The sequence below is a fragment of the Crotalus tigris genome, unplaced genomic scaffold (genome assembly GCF_016545835.1).
Source record: "Crotalus tigris isolate CLP2741 ecotype Arizona unplaced genomic scaffold, ASM1654583v1 scf7180000024433.1590703, whole genome shotgun sequence".
Taxonomy (NCBI): Eukaryota; Metazoa; Chordata; class Lepidosauria; order Squamata; family Viperidae; genus Crotalus; species Crotalus tigris.
Window position 1 is genome coordinate 882,899 of NW_024100600.1, and position 13,165 is coordinate 896,063.

A 13,165-nucleotide genomic window follows, 5' to 3' on the forward strand; every position below is an offset into this window, starting at 1 on the left:
CATCTCAGACAAGTTACGGTCTAACCTCTTTTTAAAAATGGAGCACCCACAAACCCAAGTCCCACAGCCATTCTTCTATTATTTTAGCCTCCAGGTCTTTAATCATCTTAATTGCTCTTCTCTGAATTTTTTCCAAACTCTCAACATCTTTTTTGTGATAAGGTGACCAAAATTGGCTGCAGTATTCCAGGTGTGATCTTACTAGGGTTTTATAAAGCGATACTAATACTTCACGTAATCTTGATTCTATGCTTGTTTATATAACCCAGGATTGTATTAGCTTTTTTGGCTGCTACTGCACACTGTTGGCTCATGGTTAAGTGATAGTCCACTAGGACTCCAAGATCCTTCTCATAGTTACTGTTTTTAAACCAGGTCTTGCCCAATCTGTACTTGTACCTTTGATTTTAAGAAAATAGGGTCCTAGAAAGGATCCACAGGCAACTTCTATACAGCTTTTCATGGGACAATTGTAAGTTTTATCATCTTCCAATAAGCACAATATTTAAGCATAATTATTTATTTATTTATGAGACTTATATACCGCTTTAAGTGCAAGCACTCTCTAAGCGGTGTACACCAGTAGGCAATGTATATATAGATATATTTACATTGCCCCCAACAATCTGGGTCCTCATTTTACCTACCCCGGAAGGATGGAAGGCTGAGTCAACCTTGAGCCGGTGAGATTTGAACCGCTGACCTGCTGAACACAGTCAGCTAAAGTGGCCTGCAGTACTGCACTCTAACTGCTGCGCCACCTCGGCTCTTTTACTACAACATGCCTCACTGGCTAGTAGGCATCTACAACATTATTTCAATAAACAAAAGATATAGGTCAGAATTGGCTACAAGTACACTATAAAGCTGAGAATCTTCACTCTGAAAACCAAATTTGGTATAATAAAGACGGTTGCTGTTTGTTCCACCAGATTTTACTCTGCTAATTCAACCTTAGCCACCTAAAATATAATGCTGGTTGGAAAGTATCTACATGTCCTCTTACAAGCTGTATTCCAAACTTCAACAGGCGTGACTCACGAACAAAGAATGCAGAAGTTTTCCAAGCTGCTAAACATGCTGCGGGAGGACAGAGTGAGGTTACCACGACTGGGGCTCTACAGGCATTTCGTTCTACTTATCTTGTGTGACAAAATGCAAACACCATCTTTCTAGAGACCCTTCAGGAAGCAAAATTTTAGAACTACTCTTAGCTTTTCTTCTCAAAACAAATAGAGCCCCTTAGTGACCTAAACTGGCACAGAGTCACAGATTATGATAATAAATTATTCCTTTTTAAAGGCTGCTGAAATGATTGTTGTATACAAAACTAATTTGTCAAGAATATTATATGGTAATATTTACAGCCAAAGCCCTTTAGAAGCCAAAGGTGGAAGGACACCTATTTCCACAGACTGAACTCAAATGAAGCCCTCACACCCTGTTCCCATACAGTACAAACATGACTTATTAAGGGCAGTAAAATTGCCCTTTCACATTTCACTGTTGAGATGTAGGAGAAGAACATTTCTGGGATGCAAAAACAGATAATTATTGCTGTAATTATAGAAAATCTATTGGGTCAGACTTCCTGATGCTGAACACAGTTATCTGATCTTGTACTAAAGCCACAGCAGAAACTCAAAGCATAATAAACTAAACAGTAATTATAACAAATTACCTGCCTTTAAAATATCTTCAGAAACGTAACAAGTAAGGCAAAATCTCCCTCAAACTCAACTACTGTTGACTGTTTGGGCACATCCATGTTGTTTTCTTCTAATAATGCAAAAGTAGCTGATGCTTTTTTAGGAAGTAAATGATTGCATACCGATGTTTACAATATTGATTTTTGAAACATTCAAATCAACCCATTTTTTTTTAATCTGGAATCAATGTTTTAATGTGTCAGCTAAAAATAACTGTTACAAAATGAATGAAATCCATTTACAAACTTCAGACTTTCTTTTTCAGTTGCTGGATTACAGTACTAAGGCCAGAAAGTAACAATGCAAACTAATGGCAACACTTTTAACTAAAATCTATTGAGGACATGTTGAAAATACTGGACAATAAAAGCCTCCAGTACAACAAAAGTCCATACCCCAAAGGAGAAAGAAGGCCAAGAGATTATATAAGGTTTGGATTAATCATATAAAATCATAATTCATTTATTTCCAGCGCAATTTATTTCAATAATTAAAATTTAGAATTTACAAGTCACATTTAATACATAAAAAAGTTACTAAATCTTCTCCAAGAAGATCAGAATGCAGTACATAGATTAATCCAGTTGATCTTCAATCCTTTCAGGTAATTTTTACTAAGAAAGGAGGACCGGTTTGTAATTATTTTTATAGTCTTACTGAATATTGAATTTAGATCTCTCCAATTGTCCTATCAACATGGTAGAAAGCTTCTGCTTTTCAAGATTCATGAGCAATAGTGAAGGAACAGTCAAAAAACACATCATAGACCAGCACTTGGTAGAGCAACAATGAAAGTCTTGTAAAAAATATTCAGATGCTATGATGTGTCTGTAGCTAGAAAGGTACAGATCAGAATGATGCAAGCAATGGTATTTTCCTTTGATACTCTATGGACACGAAAATTGGATTTTGAAGAAGGGCTTTTGATATTTCTGAACTTTGGCATTGGACAAGATGCCTGAGAATACCATGGACAGCCAAGAAAACAAACCAATAGATCATCAAACCCTAGAGTTCTCGTTTGAGGCACAATGACCAAACTCAAATTATGTACTTTGGAGATACGGATCTCTGGAGAAGGCTCTAATGCTGGGAACAATGGACGGATGACCAGGATCGACTCAGTCACAGTGACTATGAATGCACCACTGAAATATCTGAAGAATCAAATTAGAAAGAAATCTTCCAGGCGACGGGTGGGGGGGGGAACTGTCCATGTGGTCACTAAGATGGCACATAATCAATCAGTTATCCTATCAGTCTGCCTCTGGAACAAAGCTCTGAATACCCAAGTCCAATAGGATTGCTTGCTTGTCACAGTTATGTCAAAGGAACAGCAGTCATTAATTGGACCCCATATTTCCAGTTACACTTCCCAATCACGCAGACCAATCATTGGATCTAACCAACCAAGATCAGAAAACTTGCCTAAAACATTTGTAAATATAAAACATTAATTGTATTATTTAACATATAGAAAGCAACCATAACTACATATATGTACATGTGAACAGTGAACACATACTCCAGTCTAATAAAAATGTAAACTAGAATAGAACACAATATGACTTGCAAGGAAATAAACACTGATTTTCAGCGAACAATATGTGTATTAGAAAAACCATTCCAAAATCTATAGGCAAATGACCTTTATCAGGACTAAATAAAATAACACAAAAGGGTCATCATGGATTTATATTTTTAACTGGGAAGCATAATGGTAGAATCTACTTTCATTTTTTAAAAAATACACATGTTCTAATGAAGAAGCCTATTAAGAATCGCCTATTCTGATAACTGTATGATGCTCCCCCCCCCCCCCGGCAATATCAATTGGCAAGGGGCATAAGCAGGAGAGCTATTGGCCTTCTGGTCCTGCATGCAGACTTATCAGAGGCGTCTGTTTGGCCCCTTGGCAAACAACATGCAGGCTTTCATTCCAGTGCTGGAGGGCTCTTATGTATTTATAGCTCTTAATTTGAATGAAAGATGAAACAAATGATTTCATTATTTCCACATGAGTCCCCCCCCCACACTCCCTGCCACCATTTTCCTGTTATAGTTAGATCTGTATTTCTACTTAAACCGTTTCACATATATAAAACATAATCCTATATCCGCATTTGATATAACTACCCAGTGAGAAAGTCATGAAAGCAACCACAGTTAGGTCTAAAAGAAATTTCTCCAAAAGACATCAGAATGCACCACGTGAAACACATTCCCGTTAAGCCCATTGCTCTTTGACATAGAAAGAACCTCAGCCCTGACTATTCAAACAATTTCACAATATGGTAAATGGCATCATTCTAAGCCAACTTGTAAATTTGGACAACACATTTCATGAACAGAGCCAACTATGATTTAGTAAGTGACCTACACATAAACAAAACATATCTTAACATTGGGTGAAGACTCAGCCATTTAGTTGAGAACCGGGATGTCTAGAACAGGGGTGTCAAACTCGCGATGTCATGTGACATCGCACAATGTATCGGGCCAGTTTTACCGGCAATAGCGTGGGCGCGGCTTCGGTATGATGAAACCGGCCCAAGGGCCGGCAGACACCCCTGATCTAGAATAATCCGCATCAGCAGCATGCCCAATGACTAGGGACATGGTTTCAACAGCTGCACATGGCCTTCCCAAATCCTAACAACATTCCTTTTCCTAGTCTCAACCTAGGAAAGGCAGCAGTAGTATCAGTGGACTATGGTTATGAAGTAGCTACTGCTCTTTATAATGAACAGTGTGACTGCTATGTTTTCTAATGATAAGGAAAATCCAAAGTTGCTATTCTCACTGCCACCCTTAAAGCCCATTTGTTCACAATGCTTCCTTTTTCTAGCAAAAACTTTAAAAACTGGATCATCTGTAATAAAAATACGTTACTAACAAATATATAACTCTAATAAGGGTTAAACAGTCCTACAGAGGAGTTCAGACAATGTTTGATAAGTTTATAAAATCATGCATTATTCAACAATTAAGAATATCAATCCTTAAAAATAGATCCATTTTATACCAAAATTCATTCTGCTGTTACAAGCAGAATCTTCTCCACTTTTTTTTTAAAGAGGCAGTCTGCCCACTGACTCCTTGAGGATAAATAATTCACCACACAAATGCCAAGGGCAATGCAGCAAACCAATGGCAGATGGCAGGGGCACTTCTGACAAGAATGTGAATGCTTACTTTTCTCTGAAAACAATGAAGAACTTGACAGCAGGAAAAGGAGGAAGATGATGATGGTGATACCTGGCTTCTCTCAGGTCATGTTTCCCACCAGCAAAAAGAGTGACATATTTTTAACAGCTATGAGGAAGTACCTGCTGAATTCCCACACGTGTCAATTTTTCATCTAAACTGTGCCAACAGAACAGTCTTACTCACATAATGAGCTAAAAAAGCAGCTTGCTAGAAAAAGGACAGATTTAAGCACTGCTCAAAATCTATATAGCAACTTTCTAAGAAATTGCAAGATTTGTCAAAGAGATTTAAATATAGTTTCTTCAATGTTTAACGCATGAAATATGATTATAACAACAGGGAAATGAGAAATTAGATTAGCAATATTCTCAAAAGCAAAGCATATCATTTCCACTTATATTTCTCAATTTAATAAAATAAAGACATTCATATAAGATATACTGTGTAATCCTTTTAGTTTTGTAACAATCATTATGTTTGTAGAACCAAAGGTCAGAGTAAAACTTTAAGAAAAAACATACCTTGAACCATGCTCATTTTTAAATTAGGTCAGGCCTCATAATTAAGGTTCAGCATTTTCTCTTAAACCCGATCAGTATATTAACTAAGTTTACAGAGTTCTAACGCCACAGCAAAAACCCCAAAACAAAATAAAGCAACTATGTAGTTAGTAACACAAGATACCGAAAACCCTTCGCCTACTCTGGTGGACTATATTCATTCTGGTTACCTAATCTCTGGGAAATTCCTCCCAAATGAAATAACCACCAACCGTACATAGACTATCTGCACTCTTGGTAATCAAGGAGCCACTGATAGTTGCAATGTATTTTCTTTTAATAATTCCTTTTTAGAAAATGGATCTACGTGTGGTAACAAAAAAAGCAGCTTAAAAAAAACCTCATGGATCCTTCTCAAATGAATTCTCTATACAGTAGCATATAGAAGTTTCTTAGGACACAAGCTGTAGCTTTAAACCATTGGCACAGGAACCTGGCCATCTTTTAATGAGTCAGCGACTCTCTGGAACTACCTCAGCTGGTCAAAGGTACCGCTAGTACCAGCTTTTTATTAGCTCCATCTCAAATAACTAAAATTGTCTCAGCAGCCAACTGCTAAGCGCCAATGTTTGTGAAGTGTCACTTTGAGGTGTAAGACACTGTGGGCCCCCACGTCCACCCTCTTAAAAGAGAGGTATTTACCAAGTGTCTGAGACAAAGTCACGTTTTTCATACCTCTTTCACATCTAAGTTGAAAACAAAACTGTAGGCCACGTCTCAGATTTGCCCTATGGGCTTCAAGTTACAAATTGTGATTATACATAAGGATAAATGTTAACAACAATCATTGGCTTTATCTCTGTCAGCACATTATTTCTGTCCTTACTATGCTTTTTTTATTTTTGATGCTGTCTCATGTCTAGTTTTTCTTATATCTTCTAGGGGACATCTTCCAGTACATTAAATCTTGAACTGAGCAACTTATTCTAGAGTCACTAGATATTAAAACACTGTGACATATCTCCCTGAAAGATCCTAATAATTTTAAAATAACATTTACAATGTGGTTTTTAAATATATTCTTGTATTACCTTTAATATGATTTGATAGCGATTTCCAAATAATGATTAAATTTTCCTATTAAAATGTAAGTAAATCTGGCTACATACATATATTTCAAATGGGCTTCATTTTGTTGTTAAACTGCTGCTGCAATATACATAAATTCCTTGTATGTTTTCCCCAAAATGCTACTGAAGTATTGGTGAGACAACAGAAGGTTATTTACGAAACTGCATGAATGAGCAGCAAGATTAAAGATTATCATTAAGACTTTTTTTTAACTGAACCACACCAAGAAAATTTATTCCATTAAAAACAATGAATGCAGCAAATCAATTAAAAAACACATACATGGATTAAAAAAACAGCAGCAGCAACAATACTGCAGATATCAAGTTTGAATCAAAGGACAATGCAGTTTTTTATCCCATTCCTTGTTCTATAGCCATAAATATTCTGAACATATTTGTCCCTATTATGATTCTTAACACATAAAACTGCCTTTTTGACACTGCAGTTTCTCTCACTGTTTCCTAAACATTCCTACAAATTGTATTTTAATTGCATGTTTACAAATGCTAAGAAAAAGATTTGTAGAAAAATATTAAGCAAAGCTATATAGAGCAATAACTCATTTGCTATCTACTTTATAAAATTCAAATAGTTATATATACATGTGGTTCCCTTAAAGAGACTAGACTGATGATACAGTCTGATTAATACTGCCTGATCACAGTAAAGGAACAATTCTTTCCTGGCAAATAAAAGCCTACCCTAGAAATCAAAGCAGAATCTTCCACATCAGTGGACATTTTATTTTGTGAAGGGCAAAAACTAGAAATATTAATGATTAAGTTTTTCACAGTAATTTTTACAAAATGTGATTTGGAAAAAAATGCTTAAATTCAGATTTTAATACACATAAGAATACTATTAACCCAGAACATATACATTATCTTAATGAAACCTGGAACATCCATTCTGCCATGTAGTTAGAGCTACCCATTACGTGTTAATAATACTGTCCCTCATCTTCATCCTAGACTTAGTATTAGTTCATCTCCTTTGAGCAAGGCAAACTGGTACTATATAAAATCTACCAGAGAAATATCTCATCTACACAGTCTATTCTCAGTCATCCAGGTGCTTTTTCAAAAGGCAACTGGACTTTCTGTTCAGAACTGAAGAAGCTTCTTGGATGAGAAGTGAAACGTCTTCAAAGAAAAAAATAAGTCCAGTTTCCACTTTGCGACTCATCTACACAGATTATCCTTTATTATTCTCTTTGGTATTTAAACCAAATGTGAAGCTCCACAGTTGTGTGCCAAAAACTAATTATTTTAACATCTACACTTAGACGAGAGGCAGCTATGTGCCATTACTAGCATGTCATGGTACCCCTTAATTTGTACTATAATTTAAGCCTTTAACGATCTATTCCCCAAAACTAAAAATGCTTTTAGGAAACTTTTAATGTCCTTTTGCCATGAGAACTGATCTATACATGCAACTATGCATAATTCAGCACAACTGCACATGCAGCAGCCACAATACATACAATGTTCTAACCTTGCTCCCAACACACAAAGTTCAATAGCCAGGGCAGTCCCCAAGCCCAACCTGCCAAATGCAGCCCTGTTCAACCAGTTCAACCAGTTAACTCTTTAAAGGAGGGAATGCAGAATAAGTGTTTATATACATGAGCAGTAAATACTGGGCTGCCTGTGTGACTGTCTCTATTCCATAGAGAATTACAGCCTAAAAAACACTTTCAATTCTCCAGGGACCTACCTGGAATTGTTGTGTCCTTGCATAGGGATCCCCAACCTCCAGTCCGTGGACCAGTACCGGGCCGCGGCATGCCAGCAACCAGTCCACACAAACAAAGCCCCATCCACAGGATGCAGGCAGCAGACAAAGCCATGCACCCTCCGGTCCCCAGAAAAACTTCTCTCCATGTAACCAGTCCCTGATGCCCAAAAGGTTGGGGACCTCTGTCCTTGCATAAGCAGGGCCTGCCTTGTCGTTATCTCCTATGATGCCTAGAATAACTGTAGGTTATAAAGAATCTTACTTTTCATTTACTTTCATCACTAGCAGCATCTCTAACTTATTTTAATAATTCCTTTTCAGCATAAAATTGGGGCTCTTTCTTACTCAGATATAAGCCATCTACTTCAGTCAAAATAAGTTTTACTACAAACACTTAAACTCTATTCAAAAATTAGGGTCTTTTGAATTTCACTAATAAACAAAACCCAGAATAAAACTAGGGCCACAGAAAAACACATTAAAAACTGTGAGGGAAAGGGGAATAGGTGAAAAATCCAAGAGGCAGGCTCCATTTTTCCTCAGAATGACTTCTAGGGACTTTATTGATAACATTTTCCAAGCACAACCATGAAAAACTCATTGGCTGATTATTCTTCTCCTCTTTGCCTGCCTGGCTAGGCTATTCTGTCCATATTCCCTTTCTAGAACAATCCGCAGAGATGCATTTGCCTTTAAAAGACAGTGACTGATCTGCTCCCTCTACAGCCATGTTCCTTGTGACAAGGGAGATCTGTGTACAAAAGAGGAAAGGAGGGGGAGGGAGCTGTAGTTCCTTCCTGCAACTATCAAAACAGAGCACCGATTTTAAGAGGAGAAGCAGATCCAAACACACCAGCCCTTGTGCCTCAATGAACAGGCCGGTTTTCAATCCACAGGCACACATCCTTCACAGGACAGCTGCTTTCTCTGGGAAAAGGGCAGAGGGCATCGGAGGGCTCAGTTCCTCAAGGCTTGGGGGGATGATTTGCCTTTCTAAACATGTAATCAATCCTCCTCTTAAGAGACGAGGTGGGTGGGAGGTTTTAAATTCTGTTTGAAGACATACAGCTGCTTTTTATTTCTTGTTTTAGGAGGAAACCCAAGGAAGAGGCTATGCAACTGAGAGATTAAACAAGAAAATAAATGCAATTCAGCCGCCTTGCTGGCAGAGAGCTGCTTCCCTACCCAGGCAGAGCGTCGCTGGCTGAGAGATGATGAAATATTAAATGGAGATTAGCAGAACCGAGTCATTTTCACCGCATCAGCCCTGGTAAAGGCAATCCCTCCCTCCCCCCGCGGCTGCAGACCCTCCTCTTCGGCTGGGGTTCCCCGGGGCCGAGGAGCCTCTCCTGCCCTCCACCTGCGCCGCCCACCTCGGCTCGGCTCGGGGTGCCCGAGCCCGGCTCTCTGCAGCCGGCTGGAGGTTGCTTCTTCCCCCCCCCCCCCGTCCTGTCGGCCTTCTGTTGTCTCCCCTCTCTCCCTACTCCCGAGGCGGCCCCGGCCCCTCCGGGCACCCACCCCGCCTTCTCCGTCGCCGGGCTGGAAAGCCCCGGCAGCTGCCTCTTTCCGACTGCCAGGGCAGGGCTGGCGGGGGCGCGTCTCCCACCCCGGAGAGGCTTCGCAGAGCCCGACGGCGGCCCTGCGCTTGCCTCCGCCGTCGCCCGACCCTCCGAGCGGGGAGAGCTTCTGCGGAGTCCCGGACGAGGGGGCGGAGGGCCGCCGGGGGAGTCGGGCCCACAGAGGTGACCCCGAGCTCGCCCTCGGCATCCCACACCGCCGCCTTTCCCCGCGCCCCTCGCCGGAGGAGCCGCTTGGCCTCCGTCCGGGGCCTCCCCGAGACCACGTGCTCCGCGCGCCCCCCCCGCCCGCGCTCCCCCCAGGCCGCCGGTGGGGGAGGGGAGGCCTCGGCGCTGTGCTTACCCGGCGCGGCGGCGGCGACCACCGCCTCCGTGGCGGCGGGAGGCCCGACGGCGAGCGCGCGAGGCCTGCTCGCAACTTCTCTCCCTGCGCCCGGCCCGGCCGCCTGCCTGAGGGAGCGGCGGCGGGCGGGCGGGCGGGCGGCGCGGGAGCGGCGGGCCCTCAGCAGTGCCGGCGTCGCCGCCTCCGGCCCACCCGCTCCATGGTTCGTCCGCCTCCCCGGCGGCTCTCGCTGCCTCCCCGGCCGCCGCTGGCTGGCTCGCTCACTCGCTCGCACGGAAGACCCCCTGCCCGGCCCGCTCCGCCCGACAGCGCCGCTTCCTTCCTCACGGCACCGCCGTTCCGTCCGCCGCCAGAGCCGGCCCTCCCCATTGGCCCGATGAGACGGGCCTCCCCATTGGCTGGCGGCGGAGCGAGGGTGTGAGGCGGAGCCCGGACACTGACGGGAACGCGCGTGACGTGTCCCGGGACCCAATGGCCTTTTCCCGGCGGACGCGTGCCCGCGCGTGTACGTGAGTGCATGCGCAGGAGGGGCTCTCCCCGGCAGCTCGAGCGGGAGAGGGAGGGGACGAGAGAGAGGCATCCTGGGATTGGTAGAAATCCGGCGGATTAGCCAGTCTCTCCTCGGAGGTCACGTGAGGGGCGCCGCGCTGCCCCGTGCAGCGGTTGCCAGGGTAATCCAGAGGGGCCTGGTAGCCGCATAGGGGCCGCATCGCCTCGCACCGGGCTGGCCCCGCCCGGCCAGGCGCGAGACGGAAATACGGCCGCTGCCGGAGGCCTTGTTTCCCTGCTCGCCATCCAGCCGCCTGGCAGCGCCCGAGGCTCTCGCGAAGAGCCCTCTCGGGCGGGGAGACGCTTCCCCCGCGCTCCGCGAAAGTGGCAGGTGCAGCTTGCCCCGAACCTCCGGCGGATCCTGCCGTGGCAGCCGCCTGAGGCGCGGGTCTAGCCGCGGATTGGTGGCGCCGAGTTGCCAAGCAGGAGCGCCACACGCTCAGTAGGCCTGTTGGGCCGCAAGTGCAGCCCATTCCCAAACATGATTGATATCCTGCCTTTGTTTTTTTCAAAACAAAATTGGTAAACATATCTAATAGTCGTCCTATTTTCTCACAACAACCCTGTGAGGTGGGTTGAGCTGAGAGCTGACTTTGGTGCCTAAGGCCGGACTGGAAGTCAAGGCCTCCCAGTTTCTACCGGGGCACCTTCACCATTAGACCAAACTGGCTCTAATCATACTCCAACATTATCTGTTATAGGAGGCTTAGAAACACTTAATATATATCAAGAAACTTAATATATATTAAGAGAAGAAACTTGGAAGACAAAAAGATTGTCCGCTTGTGTCCCAAAATTTCTTGAGCAATTGTGGAGAACATAGTGGTTGCCCCAGAAGTTGAACTCTTCCTATTCCATGCCCAAGACACAATCTAGGAGTTTTAAAAAATGATTATTTGAATTAAAGGAATAAGTCCTATGTGGCCTACAGTATGCAGCATTGCTCATTTATTTATTCATATTGCATGACCCATCACCATTATTTCTTTTTATTAACATTCTCAGCAACTTGAAAAAAATCCTACCAAAATCCCCCACTGATGTCATAGCTGGAACATGGCTTTGTGATGGCTGAACATTGGATGTGTTCCCAAAGGAAGCTTTATTACCACTCAAAGGACACTGCATGAAATCACCTTTTTTCAAGGTTACATTTCAAATGTTCAGAGTAAAAGATAATGCATGCTATTATAAACTCTGAATGGCTGCAATTAAACTTTAGTTTCAAAGCCAAAATGGAGATGTCTGTAATTCTAATAATCTATTATTATGTATCCTCTATAAGTTAAAAAGCATTGTGAGAGAACCTGCCTGATTTTACTTTGCCCCAGACATTGCTGAGAACCTTTTTATAATTTTACGTGCTTCAACCTTCCAGCACATGAAGCTCCAGTCAAGGCAGCCATTTGCAGTATTTCATAGTCACTTGCAATATTGTCAGAATCCAATTATATTTCATCTTTAATTATCAAACATAGAAACTCCCAATTCTGCCTTCTCTGGATTCTGCCATAAGAGGGAGAAAAGGGGGAGAGCAAAGGGGCTTTATGGCCCTCACTTCCTTCAGCACACTTCAAAGGACTGAATGTGTGTTTATTGTGGCCTCTAAGCTTTAACATATCAAAGAAGAGTAATTGCCTTCATGTAGTTATCTGAAGTCTCCATCCAGACGGAAGAAGAAAGGGGATGGAATTGTGATACTTGAAACTATCACTGGAAGGGGGGTTGATTGGGTGGGACTACTGGGGAACCCCTTAAAACCTTGAATGGGAGAGCTTGGACCCCAAGTCCTGTCTAGCATGCCTGCAACCATTTTCTCTTAATAAAGGATTCCTGTTGGAAGAATTATTCCAAGAGTTCTGTCTTCTTAAGATGCAAAGTGGGGTGGGTCCTCACATTAGACAGGACTTGCAAAATTAATCCACCTGGAAGGAAGACCCTTGCCGGGGGATTTTGCAAAAATTTACCATGTCAGACAATGGAGCAAAAGAGGGGGAAAACTCCCTGGAAAGAGAGCCGCTGACCCAGTTGGAACCTTGCCAGATGTTGGGATCCGAGAGGCCAGATTCCTCAGGAGAAGAAGTGGTGGAGATACAGGACCACAAGCCTCGCTGGTCGATGGGCGTTGGAAAGAAAAGTGAGTGGGGAAAGGAATCAAGAAAGGTGACCCTGAGACGGGGGACCAAGCAACCAGAATGGAAGCAGGAGATGGAGAAATCCCTGCACGCAAGTGAAGAGGGAGAAAGCTGGGCACCGTACTCAGACTGGATCCTAGAGAAAGCTATTGACCTGATGAAGAGAACTCTCAGCTCCCTAGGAGAGGAGAATACTGAACCCTACGGCTGCCCCAGTTCCTGGAGCCGCAAAGGGAGAGACACCGAGGGGAACGTGGAACCTGCAACC

The 13,165-nt window shown here is 43.0% G+C and overlaps 1 protein-coding gene and 1 long non-coding RNA gene across 3 annotated transcripts in view; one reads left to right on the top strand and one right to left on the bottom strand.

Moving 5' to 3' along the window:
* ANKRD11 (ankyrin repeat domain 11) overlaps positions 1-10,572 on the bottom strand; it is a 209,225-nt gene extending 198,653 nt beyond the window's left edge. For both annotated transcript variants that reach the window (XM_039330997.1, XM_039330996.1), the window contains exon 1: positions 10,214-10,572. The gene's annotated coding sequence lies outside the window, so the exon portion shown is untranslated. The remainder of the gene's footprint in view (positions 1-10,213) is intronic.
* On the top strand, positions 8,435-12,293 carry LOC120302500. Its single transcript, XR_005555152.1, has 3 exons — positions 8,435-9,294; positions 9,385-9,563; positions 11,768-12,293. It is a non-coding gene; the product is annotated as an uncharacterized LOC120302500 (long non-coding RNA).
* Positions 12,294-13,165: the final 872 nt, after the last annotated feature.